The sequence below is a fragment of the Clarias gariepinus genome, chromosome 8 (assembly GCF_024256425.1).
Source record: "Clarias gariepinus isolate MV-2021 ecotype Netherlands chromosome 8, CGAR_prim_01v2, whole genome shotgun sequence".
Classification (NCBI taxonomy): Eukaryota; Metazoa; Chordata; class Actinopteri; order Siluriformes; family Clariidae; genus Clarias; species Clarias gariepinus.
Genome location: NC_071107.1, coordinates 27,526,665 through 27,539,980, shown reverse-complemented (window position 1 = coordinate 27,539,980; position 13,316 = coordinate 27,526,665).

The window sequence follows — 13,316 nt, the reverse complement described above, 5'->3', positions numbered from 1 at the left end:
ATGACATCTTAAAAAACTACTTTTTTGTTTATTATTTTGAAGATTTTGCTGTTTAAAAATGTTTACAAACTCATTTTGAATGTTTTACATAAATATCCATTAGTTGTGTGAGAAAACCACTTTCCTGAGCTCGTACAGCTCTAAGAACGCAGCAAACGCGTTTTCTCAGCTCAACAAGGCAGAAAATCTAATGAATGATCATTTCCACAACATTCATGCATTTTGGCATACATCTTAAAAAACTACTTTTTTGTTTATTATTTTTAAGGTTTTGCTGTTTAAAAATGTTTACAAACTTATTTTGAATGTTTTACATAAATATCCATTAGTTGTGTGAGAAAACCACTTTCCTGAGCTCGTACAGCTCTAAGAACGCAGCAAACGCGTTTTCTCAGCTCAACAAGGCAAAAAATCAAATGAATGATCATTTCCACAACATTCATGCATTTTGGCATACATCTTAAAAAACAACTTTTTTGTTTATTATTTTGAAGATTTTGCTGTTTAAAAATGTTTACAAACTTATTTTGAATGTTTTACATAAATATCCATTAGTTGTGTGAGAAAACCACTTTCCTGAGCTCGTACAGCTCTAAGAACGCAGCAAACGCGTTTTCTCAGCTCAACAAGGCAGAAAATCTAATGAATGATCATTTCCACAACATTCATGTTTTTTGAATGACATCTTAAAAAACTACTTTTTTGTTTATTATTTTTAAGGTTTTGCTGTTTAAAAATGTTTACAAACTTATTTTGAATGTTTTACATAAATATCCATTAGTTGTGTGAGAAATCCACTTTCCTGAGCTCGTACAGCTCTAAGAACGCAGCAAACGCGTTTTCTCAGCTCAACAAGGCAGAAAATCTAATGAATGATCATTTCCACAACATTCATGTTTTTTGAATGACATCTTAAAAAACTACTTTTTTGTTTATTATTTTGAAGATTTTGCTGTTTAAAAATGTTTACAAACTCATTTTGAATGTTTTACATAAATATCCATTAGTTGTGTGAGAAAACCACTTTCCTGATCTCGTACAGCTCTAAGAACGCAGCAAACGCGTTTTCTCAGCTCAACAAGGCAGAAAATCTAATGAATGATCATTTCCACAACATTCATGTTTTTTGAATGACATCTTAAAAAACTACTTTTTTGTTTATTATTTTTAAGATTTTGCTGTTTAAAAATGTTTACAAACTCATTTTGAATGTTTTACATAAATATCCATTAGTTGTGTGAGAAAACCACTTTCCTGAGCTAGTACAGCTCTAAGAACGCAGCAAACGCGTTTTCTCAGCTCAACAAGGCAGAAAATCTAATGAATGATCATTTCCACAACATTCATGTTTTTTGAATGACATCTTAAAAAACTACTTTTTTGTTTATTATTTTGAAGATTTTGCTGTTTAAAAATGTTTACAAACTCATTTTGAATGTTTTACATAAATATCCATTAGTTGTGTGAGAAAACCACTTTCCTGAGCTCGTACAGCTCTAAGAACGCAGCAAACGCGTTTTCTCAGCTCAACAAGGCAGAAAATCTAATGAATGATCATTTCCACAACATTCATGCATTTTGGCATACATCTTAAAAAACTACTTTTTTGTTTATTATTTTTAAGGTTTTGCTGTTTAAAAATGTTTACAAACTTATTTTGAATGTTTTACATAAATATCCATTAGTTGTGTGAGAAAACCACTTTCCTGAGCTCGTACAGCTCTAAGAACGCAGCAAACGCGTTTTCTCAGCTCAACAAGGCAGAAAATCTAATGAATGATCATTTCCACAACATTCATGCATTTTGGCATACATCTTAAAAAACTACTTTTTTGTTTATTATTTTTAAGGTTTTGCTGTTTAAAAATGTTTACAAACTCAATTTGAATGTTTTACATAAATATCCATTAGTTGTGTGAGAAAACCACTTTCCTGAGCTCGTACAGCTCTAAGAACGCAGCAAACGCGTTTTCTCAGCTCAACAAGGCAAAAAATCAAATGAATGATCATTTCCACAACATTCATGCATTTTGGCATACATCTTAAAAAACAACTTTTTTGTTTATTATTTTGAAGATTTTGCTGTTTTAAAATGTTTACAAACTTATTTTGAATGTTTTACATAAATATCCATTAGTTGTGTGAGAAAACCACTTTCCTGAGCTCATACAGCTCTAAGAACGCAGCAAACGCGTTTTCTCAGCTCAACAAGGCAGAAAATCTAATGAATGATCATTTCCACAACATTCATGTTTTTTGAATGACATCTTAAAAAACTACTTTTTTGTTTATTATTTTTAAGATTTTGCTGTTTAAAAATGTTTACAAACTCATTTTGAATGTTTTACATAAATATCCATTAGTTGTGTGAGAAAACCACTTTCCTGAGCTAGTACAGCTCTAAGAACGCAGCAAACGCGTTTTCTCAGCTCAACAAGGCAGAAAATCTAATGAATGATCATTTCCACAACATTCATGTTTTTTGAATGACATCTTAAAGAACAACTTTTTTGTTTATTATTTTTAAGGTTTTGCTGTTTAAAAATGTTTACAAACTTATTTTGTATGTTTTACATAAATATCCATTAGTTGTGTGAGAAAACCACTTTCCTGAGCTCGTACAGCTCTAAGAACGCAGCAAGCGCGTTTTCTCAGCTCAACAAGGCAGAAAATCTAATGAATGATCATTTCCACAACATTCATGCATTTTGGCATACATCTTAAAAAACAACTTTTTTGTTTATTATTTTTAAGGTTTTGCTGTTTAAAAATGTTTACAAACTCAATTTGAATGTTTTACATAAATATCCATTAGTTGTGTGAGAAAACCACTTTCCTGAGCTCGTACAGCTCTAAGAACGCAGCAAACGCGTTTTCTCAGCTCAACAAGGCAAAAAATCAAATGAATGATCATTTTCACAACATTCATGTTTTTTGAATGACATCTTAAAAAACAACTTTTTTGTTTATTATTTTTAAGATTTTGCTGTTTAAAAATGTTTACAAACTCACTTTGAATGTTTTACATAAATATCCATTAGTTGTGTGAGAAAACCACTTTCCTGAGCTAGTACAGCTCTAAGAACGCAGCAAACGCGTTTTCTCAGCTCAACAAGGCAGAAAATCTAATGAATGATCATTTCCACAACATTCATGTTTTTTGAATGACATCTTAAAAAACTACTTTTTTGTTTATTATTTTGAAGATTTTGCTGTTTAAAAATGTTTACAAACTCATTTTGAATGTTTTACATAAATATCCATTAGTTGTGTGAGAAAACCACTTTCCTGAGCTCGTACAGCTCTAAGAACGCAGCAAACGCGTTTTCTCAGCTCAACAAGGCAGAAAATCTAATGAATGATCATTTCCACAACATTCATGCATTTTGGCATACATCTTAAAAAACTACTTTTTTGTTTATTATTTTTAAGGTTTTGCTGTTTAAAAATGTTTACAAACTTATTTTGAATGTTTTACATAAATATCCATTAGTTGTGTGAGAAAACCACTTTCCTGAGCTCGTACAGCTCTAAGAACGCAGCAAACGCGTTTTCTCAGCTCAACAAGGCAGAAAATCTAATGAATGATCATTTCCACAACATTCATGCATTTTGGCATACATCTTAAAAAACTACTTTTTTGTTTATTATTTTTAAGGTTTTGCTGTTTAAAAATGTTTACAAACTCAATTTGAATGTTTTACATAAATATCCATTAGTTGTGTGAGAAAACCACTTTCCTGAGCTCGTACAGCTCTAAGAACGCAGCAAACGCGTTTTCTCAGCTCAACAAGGCAAAAAATCAAATGAATGATCATTTCCACAACATTCATGCATTTTGGCATACATCTTAAAAAACAACTTTTTTGTTTATTATTTTGAAGATTTTGCTGTTTTAAAATGTTTACAAACTTATTTTGAATGTTTTACATAAATATCCATTAGTTGTGTGAGAAAACCACTTTCCTGAGCTCATACAGCTCTAAGAACGCAGCAAACGCGTTTTCTCAGCTCAACAAGGCAGAAAATCTAATGAATGATCATTTCCACAACATTCATGTTTTTTGAATGACATCTTAAAAAACTACTTTTTTGTTTATTATTTTTAAGATTTTGCTGTTTAAAAATGTTTACAAACTCATTTTGAATGTTTTACATAAATATCCATTAGTTGTGTGAGAAAACCACTTTCCTGAGCTAGTACAGCTCTAAGAACGCAGCAAACGCGTTTTCTCAGCTCAACAAGGCAGAAAATCTAATGAATGATCATTTCCACAACATTCATGTTTTTTGAATGACATCTTAAAAAACTACTTTTTTGTTTATTATTTTGAAGATTTTGCTGTTTAAAAATGTTTACAAACTCATTTTGAATGTTTTACATAAATATCCATTAGTTGTGTGAGAAAACCACTTTCCTGAGCTCGTACAGCTCTAAGAACGCAGCAAACGCGTTTTCTCAGCTCAACAAGGCAGAAAATCTAATGAATGATCATTTCCACAACATTCATGCATTTTGGCATACATCTTAAAAAACTACTTTTTTGTTTATTATTTTTAAGGTTTTGCTGTTTAAAAATGTTTACAAACTTATTTTTAATGTTTTACATAAATATCCATTAGTTGTGTGAGAAAACCACTTTCCTGAGCTCGTACAGCTCTAAGAACGCAGCAAACGCGTTTTCTCAGCTCAACAAGGCAGAAAATCTAATGAATGATCATTTCCACAACATTCATGCATTTTGGCATACATGTTAAAAAACAACTTTTTTGTTTATTATTTTGAAGATTTTGCTGTTTGAAAATGTTTACAAACTCATTTTGAATGTTTTACATAAATATCCATTAGTTGTGTGAGAAAACCACTTTCCTGAGCTCGTACAGCTCTAAGAACGCAGCAAACGCGTTTTCTCAGCTCAACAAGGCAGAAAATCTAATGAATGATCATTTCCACAACATTCATGTTTTTTGAATGACATCTTAAAGAACAACTTTTTTGTTTATTATTTTTAAGGTTTTGCTGTTTAAAAATGTTTACAAACTCAATTTGAATGTTTTACATAAATATCCATTAGTTGTGTGAGAAAACCACTTTCCTGAGCTCGTACAGCTCTAAGAACGCAGCAAACGCGTTTTCTCAGCTCAACAAGGCAGAAAATCTAATGAATGATCATTTCCACAACATTCATGTTTTTTGAATGACATCTTAAAAAACTACTTTTTTGTTTATTATTTTGAAGATTTTGCTGTTTAAAAATGTTTACAAACTCATTTTGAATGTTTTACATAAATATCCATTAGTTGTGTGAGAAAACCACTTTCCTGAGCTCTTACAGCTCTAAGAACGCAGCAAACGCGTTTTCTCAGCTCAACAAGGCAGAAAATCTAATGAATGATCATTTCCACAACATTCATGTTTTTTGAATGACATCTTAAAGAACAACTTTTTTGTTTATTATTTTTAAGATTTTGCTGTTTAAAAATGTTTACAAACTCATTTTGAATGTTTTACATAAATATCCATTAGTTGTGTAAGAAAACCACTTTCCTGAGCTCGTACAGCTCTAAGAACGCAGCAAACGCATTTTCTCAGCTCAACAAGGCAGAAAATCTAATGAATGATCATTTCCACAACATTCATGCATTTTGGCATACATGTTAAAAAACAACTTTTTTGTTTATTATTTTGAAGATTTTGCTGTTTGAAAATGTTTACGAACTCATTTTGAATGTTTTACATAAATATCCATTAGTTGTGTGAGAAAACCACTTTCCTGAGCTCGTACAGCTCTAAGAACGCAGCAAACGCGTTTTCTCAGCTCAACAAGGCAGAAAATCTAATGAATGATCATTTCCACAACATTCATGCATTTTGGCATACATCTTAAAAAACTACTTTTTTGTTTATTATTTTTAAGGTTTTGCTGTTTAAAAATGTTTACAAACTTATTTTGAATGTTTTACATAAATATCCATTAGTTGTGTGAGAAAACCACTTTCCTGAGCTCGTACAGCTCTAAGAACGCAGCAAACGCGTTTTCTCAGCTCAACAAGGCAGAAAATCTAATGAATGATCATTTCCACAACATTCATGCATTTTGGCATACATCTTAAAAAACTACTTTTTTGTTTATTATTTTTAAGGTTTTGCTGTTTAAAAATGTTTACAAACTCAATTTGAATGTTTTACATAAATATCCATTAGTTGTGTGAGAAAACCACTTTCCTGAGCTCGTACAGCTCTAAGAACGCAGCAAACGCGTTTTCTCAGCTCAACAAGGCAAAAAATCAAATGAATGATCATTTCCACAACATTCATGCATTTTGGCATACATCTTAAAAAACAACTTTTTTGTTTATTATTTTGAAGATTTTGCTGTTTTAAAATGTTTACAAACTTATTTTGAATGTTTTACATAAATATCCATTAGTTGTGTGAGAAAACCACTTTCCTGAGCTCATACAGCTCTAAGAACGCAGCAAACGCGTTTTCTCAGCTCAACAAGGCAGAAAATCTAATGAATGATCATTTCCACAACATTCATGTTTTTTGAATGACATCTTAAAAAACTACTTTTTTGTTTATTATTTTTAAGATTTTGCTGTTTAAAAATGTTTACAAACTCATTTTGAATGTTTTACATAAATATCCATTAGTTGTGTGAGAAAACCACTTTCCTGAGCTAGTACAGCTCTAAGAACGCAGCAAACGCGTTTTCTCAGCTCAACAAGGCAGAAAATCTAATGAATGATCATTTCCACAACATTCATGTTTTTTGAATGACATCTTAAAAAACTACTTTTTTGTTTATTATTTTGAAGATTTTGCTGTTTAAAAATGTTTACAAACTCATTTTGAATGTTTTACATAAATATCCATTAGTTGTGTGAGAAAACCACTTTCCTGAGCTCGTACAGCTCTAAGAACGCAGCAAACGCGTTTTCTCAGCTCAACAAGGCAGAAAATCTAATGAATGATCATTTCCACAACATTCATGCATTTTGGCATACATCTTAAAAAACTACTTTTTTGTTTATTATTTTTAAGGTTTTGCTGTTTAAAAATGTTTACAAACTTATTTTTAATGTTTTACATAAATATCCATTAGTTGTGTGAGAAAACCACTTTCCTGAGCTCGTACAGCTCTAAGAACGCAGCAAACGCGTTTTCTCAGCTCAACAAGGCAGAAAATCTAATGAATGATCATTTCCACAACATTCATGCATTTTGGCATACATGTTAAAAAACAACTTTTTTGTTTATTATTTTGAAGATTTTGCTGTTTGAAAATGTTTACAAACTCATTTTGAATGTTTTACATAAATATCCATTAGTTGTGTGAGAAAACCACTTTCCTGAGCTCGTACAGCTCTAAGAACGCAGCAAACGCGTTTTCTCAGCTCAACAAGGCAGAAAATCTAATGAATGATCATTTCCACAACATTCATGTTTTTTGAATGACATCTTAAAGAACAACTTTTTTGTTTATTATTTTTAAGGTTTTGCTGTTTAAAAATGTTTACAAACTCAATTTGAATGTTTTACATAAATATCCATTAGTTGTGTGAGAAAACCACTTTCCTGAGCTCGTACAGCTCTAAGAACGCAGCAAACGCGTTTTCTCAGCTCAACAAGGCAGAAAATCTAATGAATGATCATTTCCACAACATTCATGTTTTTTGAATGACATCTTAAAAAACTACTTTTTTGTTTATTATTTTGAAGATTTTGCTGTTTAAAAATGTTTACAAACTCATTTTGAATGTTTTACATAAATATCCATTAGTTGTGTGAGAAAACCACTTTCCTGAGCTCGTACAGCTCTAAGAACGCAGCAAACGCGTTTTCTCAGCTCAACAAGGCAGAAAATCTAATGAATGATCATTTCCAGAACATTCATGCATTTTGGCATACATGTTAAAAAACAACTTTTTTGTTTATTATTTTGAAGATTTTGCTGTTTGAAAATGTTTACAAACTCATTTTGAATGTTTTACATAAATATCCATTAGTTGTGTGAGAAAACCACTTTCCTGAGCTCATACAGCTCTAAGAACGCAGCAAACGCGTTTTCTCAGCTCAACAAGGCAGAAAATCTAATGAATGATCATTTCCACAACATTCATGTTTTTTGAATGACATCTTAAAGAACAACTTTTTTGTTTATTATTTTTAAGATTTTGCTGTTTAAAAATGTTTACAAACTCATTTTGAATGTTTTACATAAATATCCATTAGTTGTGTAAGAAAACCACTTTCCTGAGCTCGTACAGCTCTAAGAACGCAGCAAACGCATTTTCTCAGCTCAACAAGGCAGAAAATCTAATGAATGATCATTTCCACAACATTCATGCATTTTGGCATACATGTTAAAAAACAACTTTTTTGTTTATTATTTTGAAGATTTTGCTGTTTGAAAATGTTTACAAACTCATTTTGAATGTTTTACATAAATATCCATTAGTTGTGTGAGAAAACCACTTTCCTGAGCTCGTACAGCTCTAAGAACGCAGCAAACGCGTTTTCTCAGCTCAACAAGGCAGAAAATCTAATGAATGATCATTTCCACAACATTCATGCATTTTGGCATACATCTTGAAAAACAACTTTTTTGTTTATTATTTTTAAGATTTTGCTGTTTAAAAATGTTTACAAACTCATTTTGAATGTTTTACATAAATATCCATTAGTTGTGTAAGAAAACCACTTTCCTGAGCTCGTACAGCTCTAAGAACGCAGCAAACGCGTTTTCTCAGCTCAACAAGGCAGAAAATCTAATGAATGATCATTTCCACAACATTCATGCATTTTGGCATACATGTTAAAAAACAACTTTTTTGTTTATTATTTTGAAGATTTTGCTGTTTGAAAATGTTTACAAACTCATTTTGAATGTTTTACATAAATATCCATTAGTTGTGTGAGAAAACCACTTTCCTGAGCTCATACAGCTCTAAGAACGCAGCAAACGCGTTTTCTCAGCTCAACAAGGCAGAAAATCTAATGAATGATCATTTCCACAACATTCATGTTTTTTGAATGACATCTTAAAGAACAACTTTTTTGTTTATTATTTTTAAGGTTTTGCTGTTTAAAAATGTTTACAAACTCAATTTGAATGTTTTACATAAATATCCATTAGTTGTGTGAGAAAACCACTTTCCTGAGCTCGTACAGCTCTAAGAACGCAGCAAACGCGTTTTCTCAGCTCAACAAGGCAGAAAATCTAATGAATGATCATTTCCACAACATTCATGTTTTTTGAATGACATCTTAAAGAACAACTTTTTTGTTTATTATTTTTAAGGTTTTGCTGTTTAAAAATGTTTACAAACTTATTTTGTATGTTTTACATAAATATCCATTAGTTGTGTGAGAAAACCACTTTCCTGAGCTCGTACAGCTCTAAGAACGCAGCAAACGCGTTTTCTCAGCTCAACAAGGCAAAAAATCTAATGAATGATCATTTCCACAACATTCATGTTTTTTGAATGACATCTTAAAGAACAACTTTTTTGTTTATTATTTTTAAGGTTTTGCTGTTTAAAAATGTTTACAAACTCATTTTGAATGTTTTACATAAATATCCATTAGTTGTGTGAGAAAACCACTTTCCTGAGCTCGTACAGCTCTAAGAACGCAGCAAACGCGTTTTCTCAGCTCAACAAGGCAGAAAATCTAATGAATGATCATTTCCACAACATTCATGCATTTTGGAATACATCTTAAAAAACTACTTTTTTGTTTATTATTTTTTAAGGTTTTGCTGTTTAAAAATGTTTACAAACTTATTTTGAATGTTTTACATAAATATCCATTAGTTGTGTGAGAAAACCACTTTCCTGAGCTCGTACAGCTCTAAGAACGCAGCAAACGCGTTTTCTCAGCTCAACAAGGCAGAAAATCTAATGAATGATCATTTCCACAACATTCATGCATTTTGGCATACATCTTAAAAAACTACTTTTTTGTTTATTATTTTTAAGGTTTTGCTGTTTAAAAATGTTTACAAACTTATTTTGAATGTTTTACATAAATATCCATTAGTTGTGTGAGAAAACCACTTTCCTGAGCTCGTACAGCTCTAAGAACGCAGCAAACGCGTTTTCTGAGCTCAACAAGGCAGAAAATCTAATGAATGATCATTTCCACAACATTCATGCATTTTGGCATACATCTTAAAAAACTACTTTTTTGTTTATTATTTTTAAGGTTTTGCTGTTTAAAAATGTTTACAAACTTATTTTGAATGTTTTACATAAATATCCATTAGTTGTGTGAGAAAACCACTTTCCTGAGCTCGTACAGCTCTAAGAACGCAGCAAACGCGTTTTCTCAGCTCAACAAGGCAAAAAATCAAATGAATGATCATTTCCACAACATTCATGCATTTTGGCATACATCTTAAAAAACAACTTTTTTGTTTATTATTTTGAAGATTTTGCTGTTTAAAAATGTTTACAAACTCATTTTGAATGTTTTACATAAATATCCATTAGTTGTGTGAGAAAACCACTTTCCTGAGCTCGTACAGCTCTAAGAACGCAGCAAACGCGTTTTCTCAGCTCAACAAGGCAAAAAATCTAATGAATGATCATTTCCACAACATTTATGTTTTTTGAATGACATCTTAAAGAACAACTTTTTTGTTTATTATTTTTAAGATTTTGCTGTTTAAAAATGTTTACAAACTCATTTTGAATGTTTTACATAAATATCCATTAGTTGTGTGAGAAAACCACTTTCCTGAGCTCGTACAGCTCTAAGAACGCAGCAAACGCGTTTTCTCAGCTCAACAAGGCAAAAAATCAAATGAATGATCATTTCCACAACATTCATGCATTTTGGCATACATCTTGAAAAACAACTTTTTTGTTTATTATTTTTAAGATTTTGCTGTTTAAAAATGTTTACAAACTCATTTTGGATGTTTTACATAAATATCCATTAGTTGTGTGAGAAAACCACTTTCCTGAGCTCGTACAGCTCTAAGAACGCAGCAAACGCGTTTTCTCAGCTCAACAAGGCAGAAAATCTAATGAATGATCATTTCCACAACATTCATGCATTTTGGCATACATCTTAAAAAACTACTTTTTTGTTTATTATTTTGAAGATTTTGCTGTTTGAAAATGTTTACAATCTCATTTTGAATGTTTTACATGAATATCCATTAGTTGTGTGAGAAAACCACTTTCCTGAGCTCGTACAGCTCTAAGAACGCAGCAAACGCGTTTTCTCAGCTCAACAAGGCAGAAAATCTAATGAATGATCATTTCCACAACATTCATGTTTTTTGAATGACATCTTAAAGAACAACTTTTTTGTTTATTATTTTTAAGATTTTGCTGTTTAAAAATGTTTACAAACTCAATTTGAATGTTTTACATAAATATCCATTAGTTGTGTGAGAAAACCACTTTCCTGAGCTCGTACAGCTCTAAGAACGCAGCAAACGCGTTTTCTCAGCTCAACAAGGCAGAAAATCTAATGAATGATCATTTCCACAACATTCATGTTTTTTGAATGACATCTTAAAGAACAACTTTTTTGTTTATTATTTTTAAGGTTTTGCTGTTTAAAAATGTTTACAAACTCAATTTGAATGTTTTACATAAATATCCATTAGTTGTGTGAGAAAACCACTTTCCTGAGCTCGTACAGCTCTAAGAACGCAGCAAACGCGTTTTCTCAGCTCAACAAGGCAGAAAATCTAATGAATGATCATTTCCACAACATTCATGTTTTTTGAATGACATCTTAAAGAACAACTTTTTTGTTTATTATTTTTAAGGTTTTGCTGTTTAAAAATGTTTACAAACTTATTTTGTATGTTTTACATAAATATCCATTAGTTGTGTGAGAAAACCACTTTCCTGAGCTCGTACAGCTCTAAGAACGCAGCAAACGCGTTTTCTCAGCTCAACAAGGCAAAAAATCTAATGAATGATCATTTCCACAACATTCATGTTTTTTGAATGACATCTTAAAGAACAACTTTTTTGTTTATTATTTTTAAGGTTTTGCTGTTTAAAAATGTTTACAAACTCATTTTGAATGTTTTACATAAATATCCATTAGTTGTGTGAGAAAACCACTTTCCTGAGCTCGTACAGCTCTAAGAACGCAGCAAACGCGTTTTCTCAGCTCAACAAGGCAGAAAATCTAATGAATGATCATTTCCACAACATTCATGCATTTTGGAATACATCTTAAAAAACTACTTTTTTGTTTATTATTTTTTAAGGTTTTGCTGTTTAAAAATGTTTACAAACTTATTTTGAATGTTTTACATAAATATCCATTAGTTGTGTGAGAAAACCACTTTCCTGAGCTCGTACAGCTCTAAGAACGCAGCAAACGCGTTTTCTCAGCTCAACAAGGCAGAAAATCTAATGAATGATCATTTCCACAACATTCATGCATTTTGGCATACATCTTAAAAAACTACTTTTTTGTTTATTATTTTTAAGGTTTTGCTGTTTAAAAATGTTTACAAACTTATTTTGAATGTTTTACATAAATATCCATTAGTTGTGTGAGAAAACCACTTTCCTGAGCTCGTACAGCTCTAAGAACGCAGCAAACGCGTTTTCTCAGCTCAACAAGGCAGAAAATCTAATGAATGATCATTTCCACAACATTCATGCATTTTGGCATACATCTTAAAAAACTACTTTTTTGTTTATTATTTTTTAAGGTTTTGCTGTTTAAAAATGTTTACAAACTTATTTTGAATGTTTTACATAAATATCCATTAGTTGTGTGAGAAAACCACTTTCCTGAGCTCGTACAGCTCTAAGAACGCAGCAAACGCGTTTTCTGAGCTCAACAAGGCAGAAAATCTAATGAATGATCATTTCCACAACATTCATGCATTTTGGCATACATCTTAAAAAACTACTTTTTTGTTTATTATTTTTAAGGTTTTGCTGTTTAAAAATGTTTACAAACTTATTTTGAATGTTTTACATAAATATCCATTAGTTGTGTGAGAAAACCACTTTCCTGAGCTCGTACAGCTCTAAGAACGCAGCAAACGCGTTTTCTCAGCTCAACAAGGCAAAAAATCAAATGAATGATCATTTCCACAACATTCATGCATTTTGGCATACATCTTAAAAAACAACTTTTTTGTTTATTATTTTGAAGATTTTGCTGTTTAAAAATGTTTACAAACTCATTTTGAATGTTTTACATAAATATCCATTAGTTGTGTGAGAAAACCACTTTCCTGAGCTCGTACAGCTCTAAGAACGCAGCAAACGCGTTTTCTCAGCTCAACAAGGCAAAAAATCTAATGAATGATCATTTC